Below are 13,407 nucleotides of genomic sequence, written 5' to 3' on the forward strand. Positions count from 1 at the left end.
CCGGGCTCTGAGATATCAACACAGAGCCTGACGCGGGGCTCGAACTCAAGGACCGTGAGATCGTGACCTGAGCCGAAGTCGGACGCTTCACCGACTGAGCCACCCAGGTGCCCCTGGGCCGGTCACTTCTAATTGCGGAGACTCAGTTTCCCCAGGGGTAAAAATAGAGGCTCAGATGAGAGGAATCCAAGGCTCCGGCTGGCTCTGGCATTCTCTTATTCTCCGCTGCAGCTGTCGGTTCGAGAACACTGCACACACATTCTCCGCAGGCACATACACTGAGGGCTTGTTTCCCAGCATCTGAAAGATGCCCGACTTGTGCAGTTCCGTCTCTGCGGGTCCTAAGCCCTGCCCTACGGGGAGGTAGCACCAGCCCCATCAGGCACGTGAAAAATGGGGTCACAAAGGGGCGCCTGGGTGGCTGTCAGTTAGCGTCCGACTTCGGCTCAGGTCACGATCTCACCGTTCGTGAGTTCGAGCCCCACGTCGGGCTCTGTGCTGACAGCTCGGAGCCTGGAGCCTGCTTCGGATTCTGTGTCTCCTCTCTTTCTGCCCCTCCTCCGCCCTCGCGCTCTCTCTCCCTCTCTCAAAAAATAAGCATTAAAAAAAAATACCGTTTAGGAAAAAAATGGGGTCACAGGACACAGAGCAGGGGGACCCGGCCCCAGGTCCCCACTCCCCAGGGGGGCACACAAGCTGGACACAACCGCTGTCTCCGTGCCCGACGCGCATCAGAACCACCACCAAATGCATCAGTCCTGGGGCATCCGGCGCTCTGAGACCCTTTGGCCGGGACAGCTATCTCTGCAGAGGGAAGACCCAAAGAACACCTTGGATTTGGGCAGAAGGCAGGTGGCCAGGAATCGAAGCGAGCATTCAAAGCACCAGGGCCCCAAGTGGGATGGGTTCCCCAAATCTCAGCACACCGCTGCCCCACTCCATCATAAGGAAGAAGGTGTGGCGGTTAGAGCCGTCCGGCCCGAGAGCCTCCTGTGATCTGACAGCTGGGCAGAAACCACCCAACGACCCTGGACAAGGGCATGTCCTCCCCACCTGCCAGCTGGGCCGGGACGACAGGGACTGCAGCTCCGGAGGAGGGAAGGCTACGTTCACAGCACAGCACACGCGATAAAAGCTTCCCGTCTTTTCAGCGCATCCTCTGGGTGAAGCTCCTGCCCCGTCACTTACTCACCTGCCATGGGATTTGGGGCAAGGCCTTCAACCTCTCTGACCCTGTTTCCCCAGATGCAAAATGGCGATAACCATACCCGTAGCGGTTAAGTTGTCCCGATAACTTCTAAATATATCCAGCATGCCCCACAAAGAACAGGAAAAATAGGAGTGGCTGCCCAAGGCCAGTTTCATGGGAAAGGAGAGCGTGGGCACTGCTTATGCAGGTCCTTTGGTGACGTTTGCGTTTGTGTAAGTTCCGGAAGTTGTGTGGTCATTGCACACGGCAGCTCTCTTCTCACTTACAACAATTAGAATGATCACTTTAATCTCGGATAAATGTAAACTTAAATAACATAATAAATAAACGAGTAAAAAAAATAAATAAACGGAAATCTTAGTTTAATCTCAGGGCCACCCGTTGCCCTGTCTCCAGGGGGCCCTTGCCACAGTGGTGTCGCGGCGAGAGGCATTCAGGTGTGGCAGCGCAGAGCAAGCTGTCTTCCTACCTTTGGGCCTGATGTTGACCTGGGCCGGGGCATTTCCACCAGCCACAAAAGCCAACAGGTTGTGTCCAGGGGACCCGAGGTTCCTCCCAGCTCAAATATTTCAGGATTTTCTGATTCACAAGCATAAATCATCACGCCAAGACCTTAAAAACTCTCATAGATAATCTGAGATTGCAGAGCGTTTACACCATCTCCCAGTCGTATGTCTTCAAAGAGGGAGATGATTTGTCCGCATAAGATGCCATGGGTCTGTCACACGGTAGGGTTTGTGTTTGTCGTGTTTTATCAAAGCCAGCCAGACTACCACTGGAATCTGTGGGAAGAGTCTGATTTCCCATGAGAGCTTTGTGAAATGTTTCATATTACCTTCAAAAAAATTTTTTTTAATGTTTATTTATTTTTGAGAGAGAGAGAGGGAGGGGCAGAGAGAGACCCAGAATCCAAAGCAGGCTCCAGGCCCTGAGCTGTCAGCACAGAGCCTGATGTGGGGCACGAACTCACGAACGGTGAGATCGTGACCTGAGCCGAAGTCAGATGCTTAACCATCTGAGTCACCCAGGCGCCCCTCACATTACCTTTTAATTGTATCTGCATGTAAGATTTGATATACGCAATGGAATATATAGGCATGTATGTGTATAAACAAATGTATATTTGTAAATGATGAAGCATAAAAATACTTTAATAGCACCCACGACTGCACCACTCGACAGAAAAACATAATGGATCCCACCGAGACTGGACCTGGCTCCTCTTTGACCCTGTGCCCTCTTCCCCACCCTGATTTGGGGGTTACCATTCCCCTGCTTTTCATAAAATCTGCTTAAATTTAAGAAAAGACTCCATATAGAGAGGCGCACATAAAACATACATGGCGTCCCCAGCAGTTCCAAGGTAAATTCTTCTAATCACGGACCCCATGACCCTACCAATCCCCTCTTGCCCACGCACCCCCACCCCCACCCCATGATCATCTCTGCCCCACGATTGCTTGACTTCTCGTGTATACATCGCGAAACGACTCCTCGTTCGTGTTTGTGTTTTGAGCTTTCCTAATTAGCAGCTTTGTGCCTTGCCTTTCAAAGCATTTCGGAGATGCTGGGATTCCCTGCACAGTCTGCAGCCTAGAAATCCAGGCAAGAGGTGCAGGCCACAGTACATTGTCACGATCGCATTAGGTGGATTAGGAATAATAAAACCACGATAACTCCTCCTATGATGTGTCCCCACCCCCCCCCCCCCGGGGCATTCTGCTGAGGCTTGTCCCCAATTGTCTCATTTATCCCCACAGCAACCTCACAGGGGGCCTCTTATCTCTACTTTAGAGAAGACAAAATTGAGGCTTTGGCTGTGGGGACTGTCCCCCATGTGCTTCCTGGCAGCTCGGCCCCAGGAACATCATCCCCAAATCTTGAAGTCGTGATTCCCTTGGGGTGGAGAGGGTCAGTAGACAATTCCAGAACTTCCATCTCCCCCTCCCAGGTTCCTCTCGTGGTGGCCCTACTGGGCTACTTTCAGACGTTAACGGGGGAAGAAAGTTCAGAATCCATTCTTCCCGGCAAATGCCAATGTCTTAATGATGAGCGGGATCCTGCCTCGCCCATACTGTTGGCCTGGTGATTAGCGTCATTTCTTTCTATTGCCTGAGACGCACTGTGTGGTATAATGAAGAGCAGCAAGTCAACGGCCCCGAGTTCGAATCCTGACTCAGCCACCCCTGCCCTCTGAAACCTGTCTCCTCATCCGTAAATGGGCCAGCAACGGCACCAGCCTTGGCCTTCGTCGGGGTCATAGGAGGTGAGAGACAGAACATGCTTCCTAGGAGCCCACAGACACAGGGGATCCCCTGGCAGACCCCTCTCACATGTCTCTGCCTGGCTCAAAGACCAGCTTTCCTGATGGAAAGGCTCTGAGGGAGATCATCCAGGGCCACCCACCATTTGACAGACACGGGAAATCAAGGCAGAGAGGCAAGGGCAGAGCTGAGGTGGGCAGGGGGGAGGGACTCAGGTGTCCCAACCAGGTCCCGTCACCCTACACAGTGACAACGCTGTGCGGTGCCTGGCACCCTACAAAACACTATTCGTGGACCGTCTCATCGAATGCTCACGGCACCCACGATGTGGGTGCTACGGTTATTCCCCTCTTGTGGGGAAGAAAACCAAAACCCTGAGAGGGGAAGGGACGTTTTCACGGCCAAGGTCAAGGCCAAGGCAGGACTGGACCCAGGTAATCTGACATGGCCACCCCCATTCTCAACAGCTAGGCAACACGGGAAGGCCCTCAGCCCTCTTGGCTCTCGGGAGCCCCAAGGCTTTTAGGGGGTTGTGCTGGACCTGTCCGGTCCTACCTCCCTAGGGCGGCAGTCACAGCTGTCCCTGCCCCAGGTTTTTGCATCAGGAGATGGTGCGGGGGGGCCACCCAGGCACAGACAGGTCTGCGGCCGCAACAGAACATGCAAAGCAGCTATGCTACAGGGCTGTTCCCATGGAGACAAACTCACCCTGAAGGGTGTCTGCAGGGGCCAGCCTGCACCCTGAGGCAGAAACCAGAGCCCGGATCCTCACCCCTCCCCTCAGGACCCCCAGCAAGACAGGAGGAGTTCCCAGCCCACTCCCCCCTCCAGCTGCCCTCAGAGGGGCCTCTCTGGCTGAAAACGGCGCCCTGGGGCCAGCGGGCGGGACACAGCTGCGGCTGTCGGGCAGCAGAGAGAGGTCCTGCTTGAGGAATGTGCAGACCCACACGTGTCAGAGAGCCCCGCTGGGGACCGGTTCTGGGAAACAGAGCAAAAACAGCCCGGTGGCACCGGCTCGTGCCTCCCGCCTCCCAGCCCCTGACCCCTGAGGGCTGCTGGCTGTGCAGGAGGCAGGGCCTGACCCTTCCAGAGAGCCCGATTCTGTTCTCGGTCGTGCAGCCCCCCGGGAAATCGCTGCCCATCCCTGGGCCTGTTTCCTCTCTTCTTGGTGGAGGAAGGAGGCCGTCCCGCCAAGCTCAGAATGGCAGTGATTTTGTGACATACTCCCTTTTCTGGGAGGGCAGTCTCTTGTCCCTCACTTCTCTTGTCCCTCACTGTCTCCTCCTGCCCTCACTCGCCTGGGATGGGGCATGCTTCCCTTGCATGTCAGGCTCCCCCCTCACCGGCTGCCTGCCTGGTTACATCCACCGGGCCCACTGTCTAGAGTCAAGATCTGAAGACCCTAAAGGTGGTCAGCACCCATTGGGGGCTCGCTCAGCCCTGCAAGAGATCTTTGGCCTCACTATGCCCTCCTTGAGAGATGTGGGATGAGGCTCAGAGAGACCGAGCGGCTTGCCCAAAGCGGCACAGCCGGGAGGTGTCTGAATGAACCCGAAGCTGTCCGGGGCTGCTCGCCGCCCCCCCCCCCCCCCCCCTCCAGCGCGCCCGCTCCGGGCTGTCCCAGGCACTAGGAAGCGAGCGCGTGGTCGCCAGGAGGGGGTGTTGATGCCCGCGATTGCTGCCCAGGCCCGGGACAGCCGGCGGCGCGGGCCCGCGGTGACAGGTCCGCTGGCCCCAAGCGGCGGCTGAGTGAAGACTGGAGGCGGCGCCCGGCCCGCCGGGGACACGCTGCCCAGGGCTCAGGGGCTTTTTCTTGGGGGCCGCGCCTCCAGGCTTGGGGAGCGGAAAGGCTCCGGGACTTCGCAGGCGGCAGGGATCGGTTAGGTTTAAACTAAAAATACCCGCCCGCCCGCAGCTGTCACGCCAGGGCCCCCGCCCCCGCGCCGGGCGCGCCTCCCCAGGTCCCCTCGACTTTCGGCGACCCCGATCCCTGGGAGGCCCGTCGGGGCTGGGCCGGGGGCCGCGGCCCCGACCCTCCCGGCCCCGGTTCGGCCTCCGCGCCCCGCGCCACTTACCGGGTCCGGAGCGTGCAGGAGCGCGGCGCCGCGGGCAGCTCCGGCCCAGCCGCTCTCCTCCCTGCGTCCCGGGCGGCTCCGGAGCGGGGCGGGGCCGGGGCGGGGCCGGACACTCGCCCCCGGCCCCGCCCAGTCCCCTCGGGGACCCGCCGCGGGAGCCGCCCCGGGGCCGTGCCACCCTGCCGGGTCGAGCAGGACGCGCCCGGCCCCGCGCTCCAGGCGGAGGCCCCCGGCGCACGGCCCCAGCCCCGCGGCGCCCAATCGCAGACCGCCCCCCTCCGCGGGAAGGAGCGCCGCCGCGGGGGCTCCCCATCCTCACCCCCGGGCTCCGCGCCCCGGGCTACCCCATCCGGCCCAGGAGCCGTCCGGATCCCCGGACCCCCGCCTGCCTCCGCCTGGGTCTCATCCTCGGGAGGGCACGGAGCTGCCTGTCCCCCGGGGGAAAGTTGGATCTGGGGAGGGAGATCCTCTGGCGTCCAGATTTGGGGAGAAGGCGAGGGGGGCTGGCAGGTCTGGCCCCCCCTCAGAGCCGAGGTGCGGCCAAAGGCAGGGGCACTCCTCCCGGAGGCGCGAAATCCAAGGAGGAAGTGACACCTATCAGCTGGCCTGACAGTGGGGGCGCCCCATCCGGCCACTCCTACCCCACAGTGCCCGGAGCCACCGCGGGGGGGGAATCTCTCTGGGCCCCGGGCTCAGATGGGAGCCCCGAGGATGTCCAGAGGAAGCGACTGCGGGGGAGGGGGGAGGGGGGTGAGCCCCAAGGAATGTGAATTAAAAGCATAATCTGGATATCTCACAAACCGCAAGGCCCTGGTAAGTGTCTCCCTTCTGTCCCCACCGCCGCCCAACAGGCTTACCGTCCCGCGTTTGATCCGCAACTCCACCAACTCTTAAACCTCACGGCAGACTGTCTGAATCTTATCTGCCTCTGTGCCTTTGGCTCCCAGCGCATTAGGGCTCTTTGAACTGTTCTCCACCCCAGCCCTGATCCTTGTCAGACTAATTACATCTCTGCCTGATTGGTTCTGTCTCCTTTGGGTGGGGATGAGAGCCGCTAAGGACACAACTGGTGGAGCTATGTACCACGGGGACTCCAGGCTTTGCAACTTAAGTGTGGCTATGCCCATTTTGCAGATGAGGAAATGGAGGCTGGGCTTGAGGAGTTAGGGAGCTGCCCCAAATCTAGTGCTTCCCGGAGGGTGTTTTCCTCTATCCGTATTTGTTGAATAAATCAGTATAAAATCCGTGTCCTAAGAGAAAGATTAAATTGTAAAACAGGACCAGATAGTCATGGTGTGTGTGTGTGTGTGTGTCTTTTCCAAACTGAGGGCAAAGGAGAAGAATGCCAAAGCCCAGAATTAACACTGGGGTAGACCAAGCTGGAGTTAGAATGCCAGTGTCAGCCACACCTTCTAAGGCAGGGCTCAGGACTCCCTTCATTAAGCTGTGATTATTCACAGGGTCATAGGACTTGCCAGCAAAGGGCCTCTCCCCTGCTTCCCCTTGACCTGTTCTAGGTATCTTATTATGTTCCTCGTTATCATCTTGACTCCATCGGAAACGCTGACACCGGCCTTGGGGTCACGACAGCCACGTGAAAGGCCCAGAGGGCAATTACGATCGTGATGCCTGTGCCCGGATAGCGCTCTTTGCTTTTCCCCCACAGCTTTCACGTGTGTCTCCCCATTACACCTCTGCACAGGTCTTCTGGGTAATTAGGAAAAGCTTAATTGGTTCTGTCTGAGGGTGGAGACTGAGACGCACAGAGGTCAGGGGCTTTGCCCGAGCGCGAAGATGGCCCCACCGGCGCTGTTGGAAAGACAGAGCAGCTGGCCGCCAGCGGTCGGCTTCCTGCGGTGAGCCATGGCGGGGCACAGTTGGGGTAGGGAGTTCAAGCCCTGGCACCAAACTGCCCGAGTTGGCAGCTTTCTGCTCCTTACTCATTCTTGGTTTCCTTTTCTGTGAAATGGGCCTAATAACAGGAATCCATCTTGAATGGTTCTGCCCCTGACGGCGTGAGCACCCGGCTCACGTGAGCTGTTCCGGGTATGGTGTGATCGCCACAGGTTCTGGTAAACAGCGATTCAGTCTCTCATCAAACATTTCCTGAGCACCTACTATGTGCTAGTCCCTGGGGATATGGAGAGGGAGGCACGGAGTAGGACCCCCCCGGGAGGAGGAAGTCCCGGTGCAAGGATTCCGTGTCCAGGGGGCTGTCTCCTGAACGGGGCCGTGAGGTGCTGAGAGAGCGCAGAGCACCGGCTTCAAACCTTCCGGACCCGCATTCGGGACCCGGCTCCGCTACTTTCCTGAATGAACCCTAGCAAGCCATGCAACCTCGTAGAGCCTTAGTTTTCTCATCTCTTAAGTGGAGATAGCAATAATATTCCATAGGTGAAAATAGATGTGATAAAAAAAAATATACAGAAGCTGCAAAATGCTGGGCACGTATTAGTACGTTTATTGTCATCAGTTATTATCTTTAGCTTTACCGGGCTTGGGGATTTGTGAGAACGCTCTCCCGTTGCTTTTCTTAAGCCTGCCGCGAAAAACAGGGCCTTGGTTTTCGCGAATTCTGTGGGAGTCCTCGGCCAGTCGGCCACTCCAAAGTAGTCCATGCCGAAGGGGAAAGCCTTGAGGAATCGGTGCGGGAGAAAGGGGGAGTGGGCAACTCGGAGGGCTATGAAGCCTTCACCTCGTGTTCAGCATCACCCACTGCTAGAGAAATTCGTGGAAACGAAAACTGATCTGGAAAGAAAATTCTGGCAAAGGACGGTGGGGGAGAGCCCCTCTGTCATCTCTGGAATTGAGCACAGGAAACCCCGCCCTGAGGCCTCCCTTTCAGAAGTGGCCCGGAGAGGGAACCACAAGAAGGCCCTAAAATTATGCCATTCGGAAATTCTGACTCACTTGGCGGGCGGGGGCTGTTTGTGTAACGTACAAAATGTCTCCCAAAAAGTGAAATTTCTGCTCCTTCCCCCCACCTCTCTTCCCTGCAGCCAACATCGCCACCACCACCCGTGGGGAAGCAGGGGCCGACTCACGGAGCCGGGGGAACTGATCCAGGTCTGTTACGCCTTGGCGGCTCCTTAGCTTGCCTCTACCGCGATCCGTACAAGTCTTGCTCTGCAGGCATGATTTTTAGTTGTCCGTGTGTTCGGTCTCCATGAGAAGCTTAGAACAAAAGCTGGAGGGGCTCTCCGGGCTCATCCAAACCTCTTGTTGTATGAGTGAGTAAACTGAGGCAAGGGGGCAGGAAGGAGGGGCCCTGCCCAGGGTCCCACGTGGTAATTGGTGCTCCGGAAACCTCTGTTGCCACTTCTCTGTCTCTAGCCTGGCTTTCCCCTCATGATGACTTAAGTCGGTCCCATTGGCCGCAGGGCGATGAAAAGCTCGCACGGGGGTGGCCGTTTCTGGGGTGCCTCCTCAGAGAAGCCCCGAGCTGGGCAGGAGAGCTGTTCTCATCCTGACTCTGCTCTCAGCGGCTTCATCCTCTGTTTTCTTTCTAGCCAGCTCTCTGAGTGCTCTTCCGTCCCTTCCCACTCTGGTCCTATCATGTGCTTGTAGCGGGGTGGGGGGGGCGGGCACCAGCCTGGATCGTTCTCAGAGTACGTTGGTGACCCCACCAGCAGCAGCCACCCTGTAACTGGGGGCAGGGACACCCCTGCTGGAGGGCCACGAGTCCTATCAGGCACCAAGCATGGGAACTGGAGTAATTCAGGACACCTGTCTACACACACGAACTGTGCTGCTTTTATAAAATAAAGACACAGAGTGTGTTGGAAACACAGGACTGGATCCTGGGATGACTGGGTCCCAGTCCTGGTTAATGCTGCTAGTTAGTTGTGTAACGTTGGGCCACTTCTGAGTTTCTGAATCTGGAAACGAGGGAGTTGGAGCAGGATCACCTCCCGGTTCCTCCTCTCAGTTTAAAACCTGAGCCACCTGGGTGGCTCAGTTGCTTAAGCATCGGACTCCATTTCAGCTCAGGTCATGATCTCATGGTTCGTGAGTTCGAGCCCAGAGTCAGGCTCCTTACTGATGGTTCAGAGCCTGCTTAGGATTCTCTCTCTCTCTCCCTCTCTCTCTGCCCCTCGTGCTCACACATTCTCTCTCTCTCTCTCTCAAAATAGATAAATTTAAAAAAATAATAAAAAACTGTGTGAATTTTAATCGTATTATGACTGTTAATATATTCCAAGGATTAAGTACTAACAGAGACAAAATGTCAAGTACTTCACTCCTAAAAAATAAAATCTTTCTAGAAGAGGCTTGCTATACATTTCTCCCATCCATGGGCAACCCTATCTAGTCTTTCTGCTTCTTCTGGGAACACCATAAGCGGGTTTTTAAAAAAAAAATTTTTTTTAACATTTATTCATTTTCTGAGAGACAGAGCATGAGTGGGAAAGGGGCAGAGAGAGGGAGACACAGAATCCGAAGGAGGCTCCAGGCTCTGAGCTGTCAGCACAGAGCCTGACGCGGGGCTTGAACTCACGAACCGCGAGATCATGACCTGAACTGAAGTCGGGCGCTCAACCGACTGAGCCACCCAGGCACCCCATAAGTGGTTTTTTTTTTTTATTAAACCTTTGATTTGGAGATAATTGTAGATTACGCAGTTGTAATAAACTAGGCTGAATGATCCCTGTACCTTTTCCCCAGTTTCCCCCAATGGTAATGTCTTGCAAAAAAGACATTACCTACGTAGCACAGAATCACAACCAGGATGTTGAGGCTGACACCATCAGAATGCAGGTGTTTCCCCCACTCTTATCCCCTCTCTCACCCCTGGCAACCATTAATCCATTCGCATTTCTATAATTTTGCCGTTTCAAGAATAGCATGTTAATGGAATCATACGGTGTGTAACCTTTGGCGATTGGCTACTTTCACTCAGCAGAATTCACTGGCGATTCTTCCGGAGTGTTTCTGTGCCAAGAGTTCGCACCCCTCCATTGCATGGCACGGACAGACCACTGTTTGTCTAGCCACTCACTTGCTGAAGGGCAACTGGGTCGTCTCCGGTTTGGGGCTATTGTGAGTAGAGCAGCTGTCAACATTCAGTACGGGTTTGGGGGGTCAATAGAAGTCTTCCCACTGGGTGTTTCAGCTGTTGGTTGTAGTACCCGTCCGTAATGCCGCACCACCAGGTGGGTTCCCACTTGCTTACAGTGATGCGCACGCTCCCGGGATGTTTATATGTGCGGCGGTTGCCCAGGACTGGGCTGTGAGTTGTGGAAATCCAGCAGAAGCAAACTACGTGGTTCCTACCATCGGGAACTTGCCATCTATCGAGGGAGCAACAGTGAGATTCAGACATTGAAATGACACTGAAATAACAAGACAGCACCGCACGTTATCAAATGCTAGGCTGCGCGGTACAGAATTGAACCTTAGAGGAATCCAGAAATGGGAGGAGTGAAGGCCCAAGTGTCTGGGGGAAGGCGTTCTGGGTAATGATGATACCTAACACTGATTAAGGGCTTACTACGTGCCAAGCACGGTACTAAGCCTTTACTCATATTAACTCACTTGCTCCTCATCACGACCCTAGAGCTGTCAGCATAGAGCCCAAGGCTCGAACTCATGAACCGTGAGATCATGACTTGAGCCAAAGTCAGATGCTCAACCGACTGAGCCACCCAGGCGCCCCAATCACGACCCTCTAGGGTGGCTACTATTAACCGATTTTACAAATGACGGAATAGAGAGGGTAATAACTTCCCCGTCATCACACAGCTATCGTATGACCCATCTAGGGTACAGAGCCAGGCGTCCTGGCCTCGGGCCACACTTAATCGCTGTGGATTCTGTCTGTCTGGTAGCAACGGCGGAGGACCATTTCCTGGTCGTGATTCAATTCCCACCCATTTGTTAGGTTATATTTTTACACAGAGTTACGTTGAACCTGAAATGTTAAACTCTGGCTTCCCTGGTGTGATGAATTCTTTAGGGGTCAAGGTTATAGATGAAAACTTAAAGTGCTTTGGAAAGAACGGCACCAGCTTTAGTAACAGGTGAGAACCCTGCATGTCATGTGTGTGCTGTGACAGGCAAGCACCAGCCTGGAAGCCTCTTCTGTGTGTGTGTGTGTGTGTGTGTGTGTGTGTGTGTGTCTCCTGTGAGAGGCAAGGACCAGCCTAGAAGTCTGCTCCGTGTGTGCGCACATAAACAGCAGGACTGAATGCTCTGGTTATGTTGATTACCTGTGTGTGCAGCAAGAAACGCATCAAACTCCCAGCTTTATACCATAAAACACCCAGGCTGGCTGAGTGCATTTCAGATAACGTGCTTTCGTATTTTCTGAATCTCTGTATACCACAAAAGCCACGTCCACACTTGGCTCTCTCCGTGGCTGCTAAACGTACGAGGGGTATGATTTGTCTTCCGTCACAGCGTCCACGACCACTTGCCCTTACGACTTCATCATTTTGGTTTAAGCGACAGGATGCGGGCAACCTGGCTTATTTGTCTGCTTTCGTTTTGAAAACGAAATGCAGCCTTGAGGGCACCCTTGCTGCCAGCCCTGGGGTGGGCGGGCAGCATGAAGGGCTCGCTGGGTGAGAATCTCCCGACGACGTGGGGTCCCTCTGGGCTCTGCGTCCCCCCCCCCACCCCCGCTGGCTAACCCTGCTGGGCCATGTACCCCCCCCCCGCCCCCACACTGTCTCCACATCTAGAAAGCGGGGCCAGTTTCGCCCTGTCTTCCCTGCAGGAGCTGTCCATGAGCGTCAGGATGACGAGAATGTGCCACAGACTCGTTTTCTGTGCAAATGTGTGCTATTGTGGGAAATTAGATCCTGCAATTACGATGCTTGCAAACAAAACTTGAGGACAGAAGCCAGCTCAGGAAGAGGCTGTGAGTCAGGAAGACTTCTCCGCTACAGGGGCAAGAGAAGTCTTTCATTCTTTTGCCCCCTGGAGACACGTTTTTGTGACCTGCCGAAGTGTTCTCGGCTTGCTTTTCAGCGGGCTCGGCTGTGCTGGGCAGGCGATAACATAGAGGTCCTGTGCAATAGGCAGCATGCCCAGGAAGCCGGGAGGCCTCTGGGCCCCGCCTGGCAGGCACGCGGGGGCGTGGCCTTGGCACTGGTGTCGGGCCAGCGGAACCCAGGCTCCCGGGCGGGGCTTCCGCGTCACCCCCTCCATCAGCAGGGGAGCGGCCCACCCTGGGGGGCCCTGTGCCTGAGCGGCAGGTCCGGGCTCTGTGGGAAACCCTGCTGCTCTTGGGGACAGTTCTCGATGGCCCAAGATGTTCCCCAGCAGGGCCTCATGCACAAAGCATTAGGCTCTTGCCGCAAAGGAAACAAAAACAAAAACAAAAAAAGGATCCTGCAGCAAACGGCTGACCGCAGACGCGCAGAAGGAGCGCTTTCTAGATGGTCTGCTCGCAAGTTCCCGCTGCTGCAGGAGGTGCACCTGGCCTAAGATTTGAAAGAACTCTCCTCCTCAGTTTCTTCTTTGATGTTGTGGAGCTGGCATGCAGAGAGGAACGGCGAGTGCCACTCCGTGCGCCCTCCCGGCTGATGAAAAGGCCACACTCGGCAGAGGCGGCCCCGCGCACACGGCGTTTTTGGTGTCCTCGGGTGTTCCAGAAAGGCCCTTGCTGGCACGGCGCCTCGGGAGTCAAGGCTGTTCACCATCCACACTCAAATGTTTGCTCGTGCCACTGCCGACTCTGGGCAAAAGCGCCGGGGCCTGTCTGCTCGGTTTACAGACTCTGAGTTCACACGTCCGCGCGGGGATGACAGCCAGAAGTCACTTTCCACACCCCTGGCCTGGCTCCGTGTTCCAGAGACCCTGAGAGGTCCAGGGAACACCCCGGCCACTCCAGCCCCCAACCATGCTCACCTCG

The 13,407-nt window shown here is 55.9% G+C and overlaps 1 protein-coding gene across 5 annotated transcripts in view; it reads right to left on the reverse strand.

Moving 5' to 3' along the window:
* The window catches only part of SYNE3 (spectrin repeat containing nuclear envelope family member 3), a 98,586-nt gene extending 92,038 nt beyond the window's left edge, over nt 1–6,548 (reverse strand). For 4 of the 5 annotated variants that reach the window (XM_027066554.2, XM_053224905.1, XM_027066555.2 and 1 more), the window contains exon 1: nt 5,550–5,699. The gene's annotated coding sequence lies outside the window, so the exon portion shown is untranslated. Of the gene's footprint in view, nt 1–5,549; nt 5,700–6,406 lie in introns of those variants that run through there. The other variant, XM_027066552.2, reaches the window with a different exon arrangement.
* Between the last annotated feature and the right edge of the window lie 6,859 nt (nt 6,549–13,407).

Source organism: Acinonyx jubatus, chromosome B3 (genome assembly GCF_027475565.1).
Source record: "Acinonyx jubatus isolate Ajub_Pintada_27869175 chromosome B3, VMU_Ajub_asm_v1.0, whole genome shotgun sequence".
In the NCBI taxonomy this organism is placed as follows: Eukaryota; Metazoa; Chordata; class Mammalia; order Carnivora; family Felidae; genus Acinonyx; species Acinonyx jubatus.